Source organism: Pollicipes pollicipes, unplaced genomic scaffold (assembly GCF_011947565.3).
Source record: "Pollicipes pollicipes isolate AB1234 unplaced genomic scaffold, Ppol_2.1 Scaffold_2555;HRSCAF=2994_pilon_pilon_pilon, whole genome shotgun sequence".
In the NCBI taxonomy this organism is placed as follows: Eukaryota; Metazoa; Arthropoda; class Thecostraca; order Pollicipedomorpha; family Pollicipedidae; genus Pollicipes; species Pollicipes pollicipes.
Window position 1 is genome coordinate 9,941,069 of NW_023596136.1, and position 12,359 is coordinate 9,953,427.

General features: G+C 54.9%; 1 pseudogene; it reads right to left on the bottom strand.

Moving 5' to 3' along the window:
- Positions 1-786: 786 nt before the first annotated feature.
- Positions 787-11,948, bottom strand: LOC119106399 (N-acetylgalactosaminyltransferase 7-like; annotated as a pseudogene).
- Between the last annotated feature and the right edge of the window lie 411 nt (positions 11,949-12,359).

Consider the following 12,359-nt stretch of genomic DNA (forward strand, 5'->3'; position numbering starts at 1 on the left):
GGAGGGGGAGCACCTAGAGGGACCAATAGGGGCGAGTACTCCAGAAGGGCCTGTCAAAGGGGGGGGGGTGAATACCCTGACAGGCCATTCACAAGGGGCAGGGCAGCCAGAGGGGCCAATAAAGGGACAAGTACCGTCCGCTCAATGAGGAGGGGGGGGAGGGGGGCAGCACCCCCACAGGCCAATCACGGAGAGGCACCTAGAAGGGCCAATACAAGGGCGAGTACGCCAGACAGGCCGGTGAGGGGGGAGGGGGAGGGGGAGGGGAGGGGGAGGGGAGGGGGAGGGGAGGGGGAGGGGGAGGGGAGGGGGAGGGGGAGGCGAGTATCCTAAACGGAACGATCACGGCGGGAAGAGAGAGCACCCCAGACGCGTCATCAGAGGAGCCATCAGAGAGGCAAGTACCCAAGATGGGTAGATCACGAAGACGGGGCACCGGACCGGGTGTCGGCGTCCAACAGTGGGCCGACAGTGCTGCCACAGCGTGTCGGAGCCGAGGGTACTGAGCGTCGCGGCCCGCGTCCGCCGCCGGAAACAGGCCTCTTCCGTCCTACGGAGCCCGGGGCACCGAGCTCTCCACACTGGAATGTAAAGTGGGCTGGCCGGCAGCGGAGAATCACGGCCGCCGGGAGCTGCATGGCACGCGGACGTCCGGGATCGCGTGATGGAGGGGCTCCGTCCCCCGGACCGCATGGTCTGACGCCACCCCTCTAACACGACACACTGCTGCCAGCTGCACGAGCCGTCCACCACGGAGCGGCGCCGCGCCTCCCCAGCTGCGCCGGCTCGCCATCACGGTGCAGCCCCAGGCAGCCGGCGCCGTCTCTCCGCTGCGCGTGGTCCAGCCACAGACAGCCTATAATGCACTATCCACCTCCCCGCTCCCAAGGCCCCAGAGAAGTCGGAACATCACCAGCCCGCCGGGCCGTCCGGCGGCGCGCAGTCCAGCAGAGACCGCCAGGTGTCACTACCGGAGCCGCCTCGCCGGCCGCCAGATGTCACCGCTGGGGGCGCGTCACCAGCGCGGCGTCAGCTGCTTCCACTGCCACTTCTTGTAGGCGTCACGCGAGTCGCACTCCAGCATCTTCAGCTGTCCCGAGCCTGGGTCCAGTGACATGCATGCCTTCAAGGTCCGATGGAACATCGTCTGGCTCGACTGCAACGGAAATCGGAGGTCGGTCGCGACGCGAACATGCCGACAAACACCGTGCTGATGGAACATATACGCCTGCAGATGTGCATTTGGTATGAGCTTTGCATTGATACCTGCGATCAAAGCTTACAGGACTTCGCAGAAAAAAATGCCACAGTGCCCAGTCGTTATCCCCGCTTCCGGATTCCTGGGACCGACACCAGCCGCCGCACGGTTTATGGACGCAGCCGATGCCAAGAGCCGCACAGAACGGTCGCCGTAACGGTACCAGCCAGCCAAGAACGCAGCGGCTCCGCCACGCCTCGAGCGTGGCCCCTCCGCGCACGGCGAGCGAGCGGGCGACCGCGCCGGTCAGAGGCCCGCTGCACGACGAGGCTGGCATGACTCACGCGTCCCAACAGCCACACAAGTCCATTTTCAAGAAGCATTAACAAAGCGTTTGCTGGGGTTGACGTTAAAAAAACCCCACTGAATGACTACCGAATAATCAAGCGATCGAACAGACGTGGATGATAACGGATAATCTCTGGGTGGTATACCACCCATGCACCACACCTTGCTGACTTGCTTATCACTGATGACATTAACAGCTTAGGCCAGCGGTCAAGCCTCTCCAGATAATCCTCTTACATCCCACACCCTTCCGAAATGAGCTGTCATGTTGCGGCCAAACGCAAATGAAATCCGAACGTCCGGATGTGGGATACACCTCAGTTGTGTATATGTAAGCAAGTTACAGACCCAACACCATCTTAAGTCGGGGCATACCACTGGACATGGCCGGTGCCGTCTACCAACATGACACCATGCACCCCGTTACGCTGGCAGTAGGCGTCGGCTGGGAGCTGAGCAGACGTTAATCACCTATAGAACATTTTAACCGTTCTTAAACATGTGTTAGAAGGTATATGCCCATCTACAGTCACGCTGGTCAAAAGACCTAATGAAGCTTCACCCGGCGCAGAACATCCATGTACGCTTTGCGAGCCTATCTATGTGAGTAATTTACACGACGCATCTATTGCCTGATGTTTAATGCGCACGCCAAAGCTTGTGCATTGACAGTATTCACGTGGTCTACAAAATGAATGCCCCCCCCCCCCCCCCCCAACACCCACAAATCACTGACACCACCACACGACCAACACGCTGTTGTCTCCCAAAACACACACCATACGACCATCACGCTGCTGTCTCCCAAAACACACACCATACGACCATCACGCTGTTGTCTCCCAAAACACACACCACACAACCATCACGCTGTTGTCTCCCAAAATACACACCATACGACTATCACGCTGTTGTCTCCCAAGCACACACCATACGACCATCACGCTGTTGTCTCCCAAACACACCCACACGACCATCACGCTGTTGTCTCCCAAAACACACCACACGACCATCACGCTGTTGTCTCCCAAAACACACACCGTACGACCATCACGCTGTTGTCTCCCAAACACACACCATACGACCATCACGCTATTGTCTCCCAAAACCCACACCACACAACATCACGCTGTTGTCTCCCAAAACACACACCATACGACCATCACGCTGTTGTCTCCCAAAACACACACCACACGACCATCACGCTGTTGTCTCCCAAAACACACACCACACGACCATCACGCTGTTGTCTCCCAAAACACACACCATACGACTATCACGCTGTTGTCTCCCAAAACACACACCACACGACCATCACGCTGTTGTCTCCCAAAACACACACCATACGACTATCACGCTGTTGTCTCCCAAAACACACACCATACGACCATCACGCTGTTGTCTCCCAAAACGGACACCATGCGACCATCACGCTGTTGTCTCCCAAAACACTCCTCAATGAAGCGAACATGAAACAGGCTACGACAATGAAAACTGTTTTCAGCGTTTTGCTGCGTGACATCAGTTTTCCGTGAGCTACAATGACCTGCAGCTCAAGTAGGCCTAATGTTAGCTAATAAGATGCTTAGCTAACGTCAGCTGAAGAAGACTAATCAACAAATCTCCACACGCGGCTAACAGAAACGCAGACTACGTTCGGAGAGGAACATTGCTACAAGATGTCAACATACAAATTTATTATGACATGGCCCCGAGATGTGCTATCCTCTACCAACTACGCCACCACAAGCAGTAAAGAAGCATACAAGGACATGGGACAGATCCTAAAGCAGGGTTGACAGCCACTGGCTATAACGGCTTCAGCCAGCCAGCTTTTACTGGCTAGGACTGACTGGAAGAATCTACTGGCAGCAAACGCTGGCGGAAAGTGGCAAAATTTTACAAAAGGTATCTCATTATGTAACCTTCTAATACGTTAACGGCAGTGAGAGAGAGAGAGAGCATTCCACCTTTCTACGGGCTTTTCAACTGAAATAGCCATTTTGAAGACCTCTCGATGCAGTTCAGTCCTGTCCTTAGGACTAAACCGCTCTAGTTTTTTAGCTACACGCCCGCCAAAATGGGGAGGGTATTTCGTGGAGAATATGCCGAGGCCACCTTGGCATTCATAACGCCACCATAAAGTCATTGAATCCTGGCATTCCATCAAGCATGCGGCAATCAAAGCTACTAAAAACATAATGATCGAGTTGTTCATTCCTGGCGTTCATGGGCACGATTTTCAGATATGACGGCCGTCGATTGGCCCTCAATGTTGTGCGAGGTGCAATGACGCGATCAAACAATGACGTATCGAACAGCATATTTCCTGACAGAAATTTACTTAAAAGTATACCAATAGTTACAAATGAGATTGTTTCGTCATATCTGACGCTAAGTACAATATCCTCAAAGATAAAATTCCTTTTCCGGGGAACAGGAAAATATAAATACAAAACGCATGCCACATGCTGCTTGAGATCACCTGAATCATAATGCTTACACTGAGACGGTTATAGTGAGAACTGGGATTGGTTGACAACCGTTGCAAGCAGTCAAAAATTTGCTAAGATCCACGCAGATACCGGCGATTAAATTGATCAATACATCAATGATATAATACAAGTATCCTATATCAGTTCCTGTCAAATAGCCTGTCACTAAAAGCCAGATAATCGGCCCAGCAGCTAAAACAGTGTCTGCCATCTGGCTGTCAACACAGCTTGGAGATGTGTGTAACATACAGCCATTAACAACGCCGTTGTCACCTCTACGTGGTAACACAATCCACACCGTTATAAGCGAGGCAGCCATGCATAGCAGAAGCCATGGTCTGTGGTACTAAGGTGCACCAGGTTCAGATACTGCTTTATGCACCAATGTCAGATAAAACCACACTTCGATTGTGCTGTTACTATATCAAAATGCTGTTGGCAGTATGTCAAGTGAAACGGAAGCAGAACATGGTAATATAAACGGAGGAATATCAAAGCTTTCAGAACTCAGTGAAAAAAAAAAAACGCAGGCGAATTAGGAATGTCGTGGCCTCACGATTCTCAGTTGCCACATTGAGCAATCATTAGACTCACCTTCAAAAGACATCACAGTATCAGGCGTGCCAGAGTTGGTCCATGCTCCGTTCTACACAAGCAGTCGACCGACACCGTTTACTACCTCGCTGTACTGCCAGGGGCCATTGACGGTGCCCAGCCGGCAGAAGGCCAGCTCCACAGAACGTCAGTCGACCTCCACGTACCTCGCTGTGCTGCCAGGGGCCATTGACGGTGCCCAGCCGGCAGAAGGCCAGCTCCACAGAGCGTCAGTCGACCTCTACGTACCTCGCTGTACTGCCAGGGGCCATTGACGGTGCCCAGCCGGCAGAAGGCCAGCTTCACCGAGTGTCGGTCGGCCTCCACGCAGCGCTCGCCGACCGACAGTTGGCCGGCTGTGTTCAGCCGAATCAGCTGGTTGTTGCCGTAGCCGTGGCAGGGCGAAGCACCCATGGCGGTGGGCGCCGGCTGGCCCATCGTGTCCAGACACCGCTGGTCGGCCACGTTCTTCAGCTGCCGGTGGGGGAGGGGGTCACAGAGGGACGGAGACGCCCACCTGGCTGTCTGCCGCGCGCGCCACCGGCGTTGGCAACACAACTCGTCTCGCACATACACACACAACAGGCTTTCATTCTCTCGCGGACTGTTACAATAAATGTAACGTCTGTTCAACAGCAGAAGCACTTTGCGTCTCGTGCGGGCACGTAACAAATGCAACATGTTTAAATTAACCGGAAAACGGACTAGCCACCGCGGATACTGCGGATACTTTACAGCGACACTCATTTCCGCAACTATGGGTTGGCAAACTTAAACTAATCCTGCGAACTCAAGCGAGGTGAAAGAAAGCTGAGTGAGAATATGTGAGAGTAGTACGAACTGTACCTATTTAACGTAGCTGAGGTAAGATACACCACCGGGAATTTTAGCTCGAACCTCAGTGGTCTCACAACGGTCGGCGATCGCACACAGTGGTCTCACCACAACGCATAATCCTCATACGCGTTTGACGAGACACTACTGTCTGTGCGCGGTGCATGACCGACAGGATACGGTACAGATGAGCAGACACGTGGTAGCTGGTAACAGCCCAGCCATCTCACCACCAACCGGCCTAATTTAACGCAACACCGGCTTCGGGACTGGTTCACCGCACCAATCAGCTGATTCCACATGATTTTGCTAGCGGCATTTCCTCAGCAATGCAAGCCCCGCTCACAGCCGCAACATCCCGATACTTGACAATCGTGCTACTTACACCGAGCGCCCAGCAGCACCTATGAGTCGGCCCCGGAACCGAGCCGCCAGGCCGCCGCCCGGGCCGCTCGGGCCGAATCGGAAGCCGCCCGCCGCTCGCAGACTGCTCACCTCGCCCCAGTGCACGTTAGGCGGCAGCTCGGGGAACTTGTCCGGCACGTCGTACGCCACGTTCTCCATGAACCACTGGAAGCTCTTGCAGTTGTGTCGCTTCTTGAAGGCCAGCTGCTCGCTGATGTCGCCGTGGTCCAGGAAGCGAGCCATCGGCTCACGCGTGTAAAAGTACTCCTTGTACTTATCGTCGAACCAAGTCTCGATCACGCGTTTGTAGTTCTGAGGCCCAGGGCAGACACAGACGCTATAGTCAGATTTGAACATTGGGGAATCCATGTCCTTTGAACATGGTGAGAGAAGGCGCCATGTAAATACCCATTAAAACAGAACGAAGTCTTACGCAAGTGATAAAATCCCACCAGGCGTATTTACTATACTGCATATCAACGATTTAAGCAGAGCGGCGCTCCGTGATGCGGTAGTTCTCAATTTCTACATGCAATTAGCACATGTTAATTGTACGCACCCAAGTACAGCTCAGTGGGAAGCTATCAGTGTCACTGACAACATCTATCAGTACGAGTTACTGTGCCCCCGGCTCCAGCTGGTGTACAGGCTTATGGTAGCGTTTCATTGGGTGAGGGTGGCCACCACACTGCGCATACACCCGAACAGCGAGCGGAACAATCACATGGCGGCGGCGGCCAACGTCAGTCGTTTTCGGTCTGACGCCGGCACTTACTTAAAAAAAAAAAAACTGCGCAAAACGTGCGCGGACATTTGAGGCACACGGAGGCGTATCAAACAGTCCAGGACGCAGTAATGGAGGTGATGAGGGCGCGCTATTATATACAGGTAAGGTCAGGTTAGGTTGCTGGCTTACAATAGTGATGAGAGGACCTTTCTTCTTCTCGGCCAGTTTGCCGAAGCTGTACGGCATGAAGCCGCGGTAGACGTGGCCGACCCGAGAGCAGGGCACCCAGACTATACTGCCTCCGCACTGCCAGATCTGACAGACACACAGTGTTCTGATGAGACACGGCACTGTCGGACACGAACGACCCACAGAGAGCACCCAGGCGAGCCTGTGGCCGACCAGCCGGGTCTGCCTAACAGTGTGGATATGCGACGACACCGCTGCGCCGCACACGTGAACCGACAGGATGCCACAATTACAAAGACCAACACTAATGGCACACCAGCCCGCAACATACATCAACATGAATCCGAAAAATCATGGCCAAAACCAAAATGAGCCTGTAACTGAACCTCAAAAGAGAAACGCGCCCAAACAGTCTTTGTACAAAAGCCACCCATTCTTTATCGAACCAGCCCATGCTGCAGGATGTGACGAGGGGGCACGCTACCTTGAATGACAGCTCAAAGTTTTCGCCTCCCCAGACCAGTAGGCCGGGATCATAGGCGCCAAGCTCCAAGAAGTATGACCGGTCCATGGCGAACAGGCCACCGGCGTGGGTGGGTGACCTGAAACGGCAGGCGGAGGGCGTCAGGCCCCGATCCACCGACGGCCAGTGGACACCGTCGACACGGATCCAGTCCGGATACACCCATATCCATGCAGAGGCATAACGGACACCTCGTCTACAGCAACTTCTGGGAGCAAAGAAGCTCAGATTTTTATAGCCAGTTATCACTTATTGGTGTTTTCGGGCGCGCCGACTGCAATGGTCATTTTGCGCCCAATCTTTTATTGCCAGCGCTTCCAGCGCTCTGCTACATGAAAGGCATCAACTTCCCTTTCCACGCACGAATCATTCAGATCACGCAGTACCGATGCAATAAATAAGAGCACCCCATCCCCGATCACACTCTGACCATGATGGGATGCACCTTCCAAGACACGGTCCGTATTGCAAGCCCCAAAGCCCGTGGGCACTGACCGGTACGGCTCCGACTTGTACTTGTGCTGGCTGCTCTCGCGCTCCGGTATGTCGTTCTCCTTTGTACAGCATGCCCCACTCGAAGATGCCGCGGAAGCGGGACGACCAGTGGTAGACGGGCCGGTACTCGAACGTGCTGTGGTCCACGCCGTCGATGATGGGCACCGTCATCACCGTCCTGAGGGAAACAGCGCCGAGCGCACGTCAGCAGGCTGACTGGGCGCGGTCAGCACCCGTCCAGCGGCGGGCCGCACCAGACATCCTCAGACCACGCTACACTACGGCGCACATTACTGGGACGGAGCGGCGCGCGCTCACCCGTCCAGCGGCGGGCCACACCAGACATCCTCAGACCACGCTACACTACGGCGCACATCACCGAGACGGAGCGGTGCGCGCTCACCCGTCCAGTAGTGGGCCGCACCAGACATCCTCGGACCACGCTGCACTACGGCACACATCATCGAGACGGAGCGGCGCGCGCTCACCTGTCGGCGGCGATGGGCGCCAGCAGCGGCGGCAGCCAGTTGGCGTTGACCTCGCAGTGGGCGTCCAGGAAGAGGATCACCTCGCCGGTGGCCAACTGAGCGCCGCGCGTGCGCGTGCGGATCAGACCCTCCCGCTCGGTGTTCCGGTGCAACTTAACCAGACCGTTGAAGCGGCGGATGTAGTTGTCCAGCTTGTCCTTGAGATCCTCTGTCGGGGACGGCGACGGCAACGAACTCAGCCGCCGCAGTGGGAAGGGCAGCACAGACCACAAACCGCCGAACACAGACACTCATAAAATCGGCGACAGCGTACGCAATGTTCAGACGATACGTGCTACTGATGGTAGGCAAACATCATGCTCTAATCTTTCTGAATGTCTTAGTTGGCACGGAAATAAACTGGGCGAAGCGGGAAAAAAAACAAAAGGAAACAAAACAACTAAAAACGGATTCTGTCGAACCAGTTTACTTCAGAGTCTCCATCTCACCTCTTGTTCCGGGAAATATCGACTCTGGGGTTATACGCATTCAAAATGCGTGTTCGTCAGGCACAACATAAAACAGTATGTAGGCTTGGCATGGTGTTCTAATCACGAGCGATACGCCGGTGTTGCGCGCCACGACATCCGCACGTCGCATCTGATTTGAAGAGGTCACACAGCCCACCTGCTAGAGTCATGAACCATCCATTATCCATCTGGTCAATACGGGATACAATTAGTGCTCACTCGACACACCTCTATCAAATGACGCTTGGTTTAAACTGGTCAGCAACGCTCCTGACGTTTGCTGCGTTTATTGTCTACCTTTATCGCTGAAATCGTCCACCATGACGATCTCGTGGAGCAGTTGTTGGGGCGTGCCGTTGATGACACTGTGCACGGTGCGCATCAGCGTGGACCAGCCCTCGTTGTGGAACACAATTATGACTGAAGCTGACGGCAGGTCCTTCGGGTAGTCCCAGTGTTTACACCTGCAACATGGGACAACCATTCACCGACCGCCTCTTGCGGATGACCCGGCGCAGCCTCGCCCTATGTCCTTTCACTCCCGCCACGGACGGTCAGCCCGGCGCGACAGAGACGAACAATGTACGTCACGCCCTGCCAAGCTGACGAACAGCGTACATCACGCCCTGCCCAGCTAAAGAACAGCGTACGTCACACCCTGCCCAGCTAAAGAACAGCGTACGTCACGCCCTGCCCAGCTAAAGAACAGCGTACGTCACACCCTGCCCAGCTAAAGAACAGCGTACGTCACGCCCTGCCCAGCTAAAGAACAGCGTACGTCACGCCCTGCCCAGCTAAAGAACAGCGTACGTCACGCCCTGCCCAGCTCAAGAACAGCGTACATCACGCCCTGCCCAGCTCAAGAACAGCGTACGTCACGCCCTGCCCAGCTGACGGACAGTGCACGTCACGCCCTGCCCAGCTAAAGAACAGCGCACGTCACACCCTGCCCAGCTGACGAACAGCGTACGTCACGCCCTGCCCAGCTAAAGAACAGCGTACGTCACGCCCTGCCCAGCTGACGAACAGCGTACGTCACGCCCTGCCCAGCTGACGAACAGCGCACGTCACGCCCTGCCCAGCTGACGAACAGCGCACGTCACGCCCTGCCCAGCTGACGAACAGCGTACGTCACGCCCTGCCCAGCTGACGAACAGCGCACGTCACACCCTGCCCAGCTGACGAACAGCGCACGTCACACCCTGCCCAGCTGACGAACAACGTACGTCACACCCAGCCCAGCCCACGAACAGCGTACGTCGCGGCCGGCCAGCCGCGGGACAGCGTACGTCACACCCTGCCCGGCCCACGAACAGCGTGAGCCGCGGCCGGCCAGCCGCGGGACAGCATATGTCGCGACCGGCCAGCCGCGGGACGGGGCTCATTCAGACGGCGCCCCGAAAACGCGGATCCGTAGCACCACTACTGACCAGGGCCTGCCCCGCCCCACTGCAGCTCGCCTAGAGCCCCCAGCGCGGCACACTTACTCGGGGTCCCTGGTGTCAGGCACGCTGCGGTCCAGCGAGATCTCGTCCGACACGGCCATGTTCATGCCGTACTCATTCTCGCTCTGGCCGGCCAGGTTCCGCTTGGCAGCGCTGACGCGGTGAGCGCGGCCACCCTCCCCGGGCCCAGTGCGTTCGGGCGCCGCATGCGGCTCGTAGTTGCCCAGCTTGTCAGCATGGAACACTGGTGCCGATGCCCGCCGCACGGGCGCCACCTGCCGTCAAGGTGGGGCAGGGTGAGTCAGTGGCATAGGGATGGGGCAAGGCAGGTCGGTGACAAAGATGGAGCATGGTGTGCCAGTGAGGCATGGATGGAGCAGAGCATGTCAGTGATGCGGTCTATGATACAAAAATGGGGCAGGGCTAGTAAGTGACACAGGGATGGGGTAGGGCTAGTCAGTGACACAGGAATGAGGCAGGGCTAGTCAGTGACACAGGGATGGAGTAGAGCAGGTCAGTAACACAGGGATGGAGTGGGGCTAGTCAGTGACATAGATATGGGGCAGGGTGGGTCAGTGATACAAGTACAGGGTGGGGTAGGTCAATAACAGGGATGGGACAGGAAAGGTCAATGACAATTTAATGGGACATAGTGGGTCAGTGACATAAGGATGGGGCACAGCAGATCAGTGACACAGGGATGAGGCAGGGTAGATCAGTGACAAAGAGATGGGGCATGGTGGGTCAATGACACAAAGACAACATGCTATCACTGTGACATGCCACAGCCCGTCATCACATTGCAGGCTTCAGTTGAGGATTGTGTGATGGTCTATTAGTATAAGAGCTGACACCTACATTGGCTTGCAGTGGCAGTGCTTCAGGCATTTGATGCTTCCTGTGACTGGGAAGCAGGAAGAGCACAGCAATCACCACCAGGAGAGTAACACTAGCCAGCTTCAACAGGCGACCTCGCCTCAGCTGAAGAATGCCCATGCTGCTGCTGCTGATGGGCTGCTTCTTTTGAGGGGCAGACCTGGAGGAACATCAATGGGCTATCACAAACTCTCACTTATGGTCATGTGTATGAGTGGATCCAAGCTGCAAATGCCATTAGAGCAACAGTCAGTAGACAAAAGGTGCCGACTACGAACTCCTCCGAAGGAGGAGGGCAAGATGGCGTTGCCACAGTACATCTCCTTGGAGGTCAGTTGCCCATCTTGCTTCCTTGGATCCATTCATCTCAGACATTAAAGGCAGGTCAAACTTAAGCCTTCTGGGGCAGCCTAGCACCAAAAATGTGTTTAAAATGGAAACCACATAATGTTTTGTACATACAGACCTAAGGTATATAAGGTAAAAACCCTGTTAGGAAAATTGGAGACATGTTAACCTATGTCTCCCCCAAGGATAAAGACTGTGTAGGCATCCAGGCTGGTACCTAGAAGCTTTATGGGATGAACGCCTGCTGGGCTTGGGCATTGCTGGCTTGGAAAGGAAACAACGACCGTGAGGCAGGATATCCAGTGAGCAATATATCCCAGCTCGAAGGGATATTTCCAGCGATTTGTTAAAACATCTTGAAGGGTCAACAGTCCCCCATAAAACTCAAGAACGAACCGAACACATACGGGCTCAAACACGCAAAGGATCCTTATCGGAGCAACCCTGTCGAACCGCCCCGCACCGGTACACGCAACTCAGGTTGCCGAAATACAGAATGTACACAAACATCCACACATGTGGCACCGCCCGAGGCGAAAAGCGCTATTGTACTGCCATTTCAATATCCATGACCCAAAAACCTATTGGAAGCCGTGTATTGGTGGAAATTAATGTATACTATAGGGGAAGCTATGTTGTGTGTATTTATATGAATGTAATCGTAGTTTATTTTGGATGTGTCACATATAAGACGCAGGAGCTCATCCCGGAGCTTTAGGTGGCGAGGTGGAGTCGTCCACAAAGTGGTGATAAATCATTATTATAATTCAGTGCTTGATGCCTAAAACTTCGTCCAAAGATCGACCCCAGAACCTCATCCATAGGTTGATCTCATCGAGTTATACAGAAAGTAAAGGCCTGTTCTGCCCTCGAGGCTACCCTTCG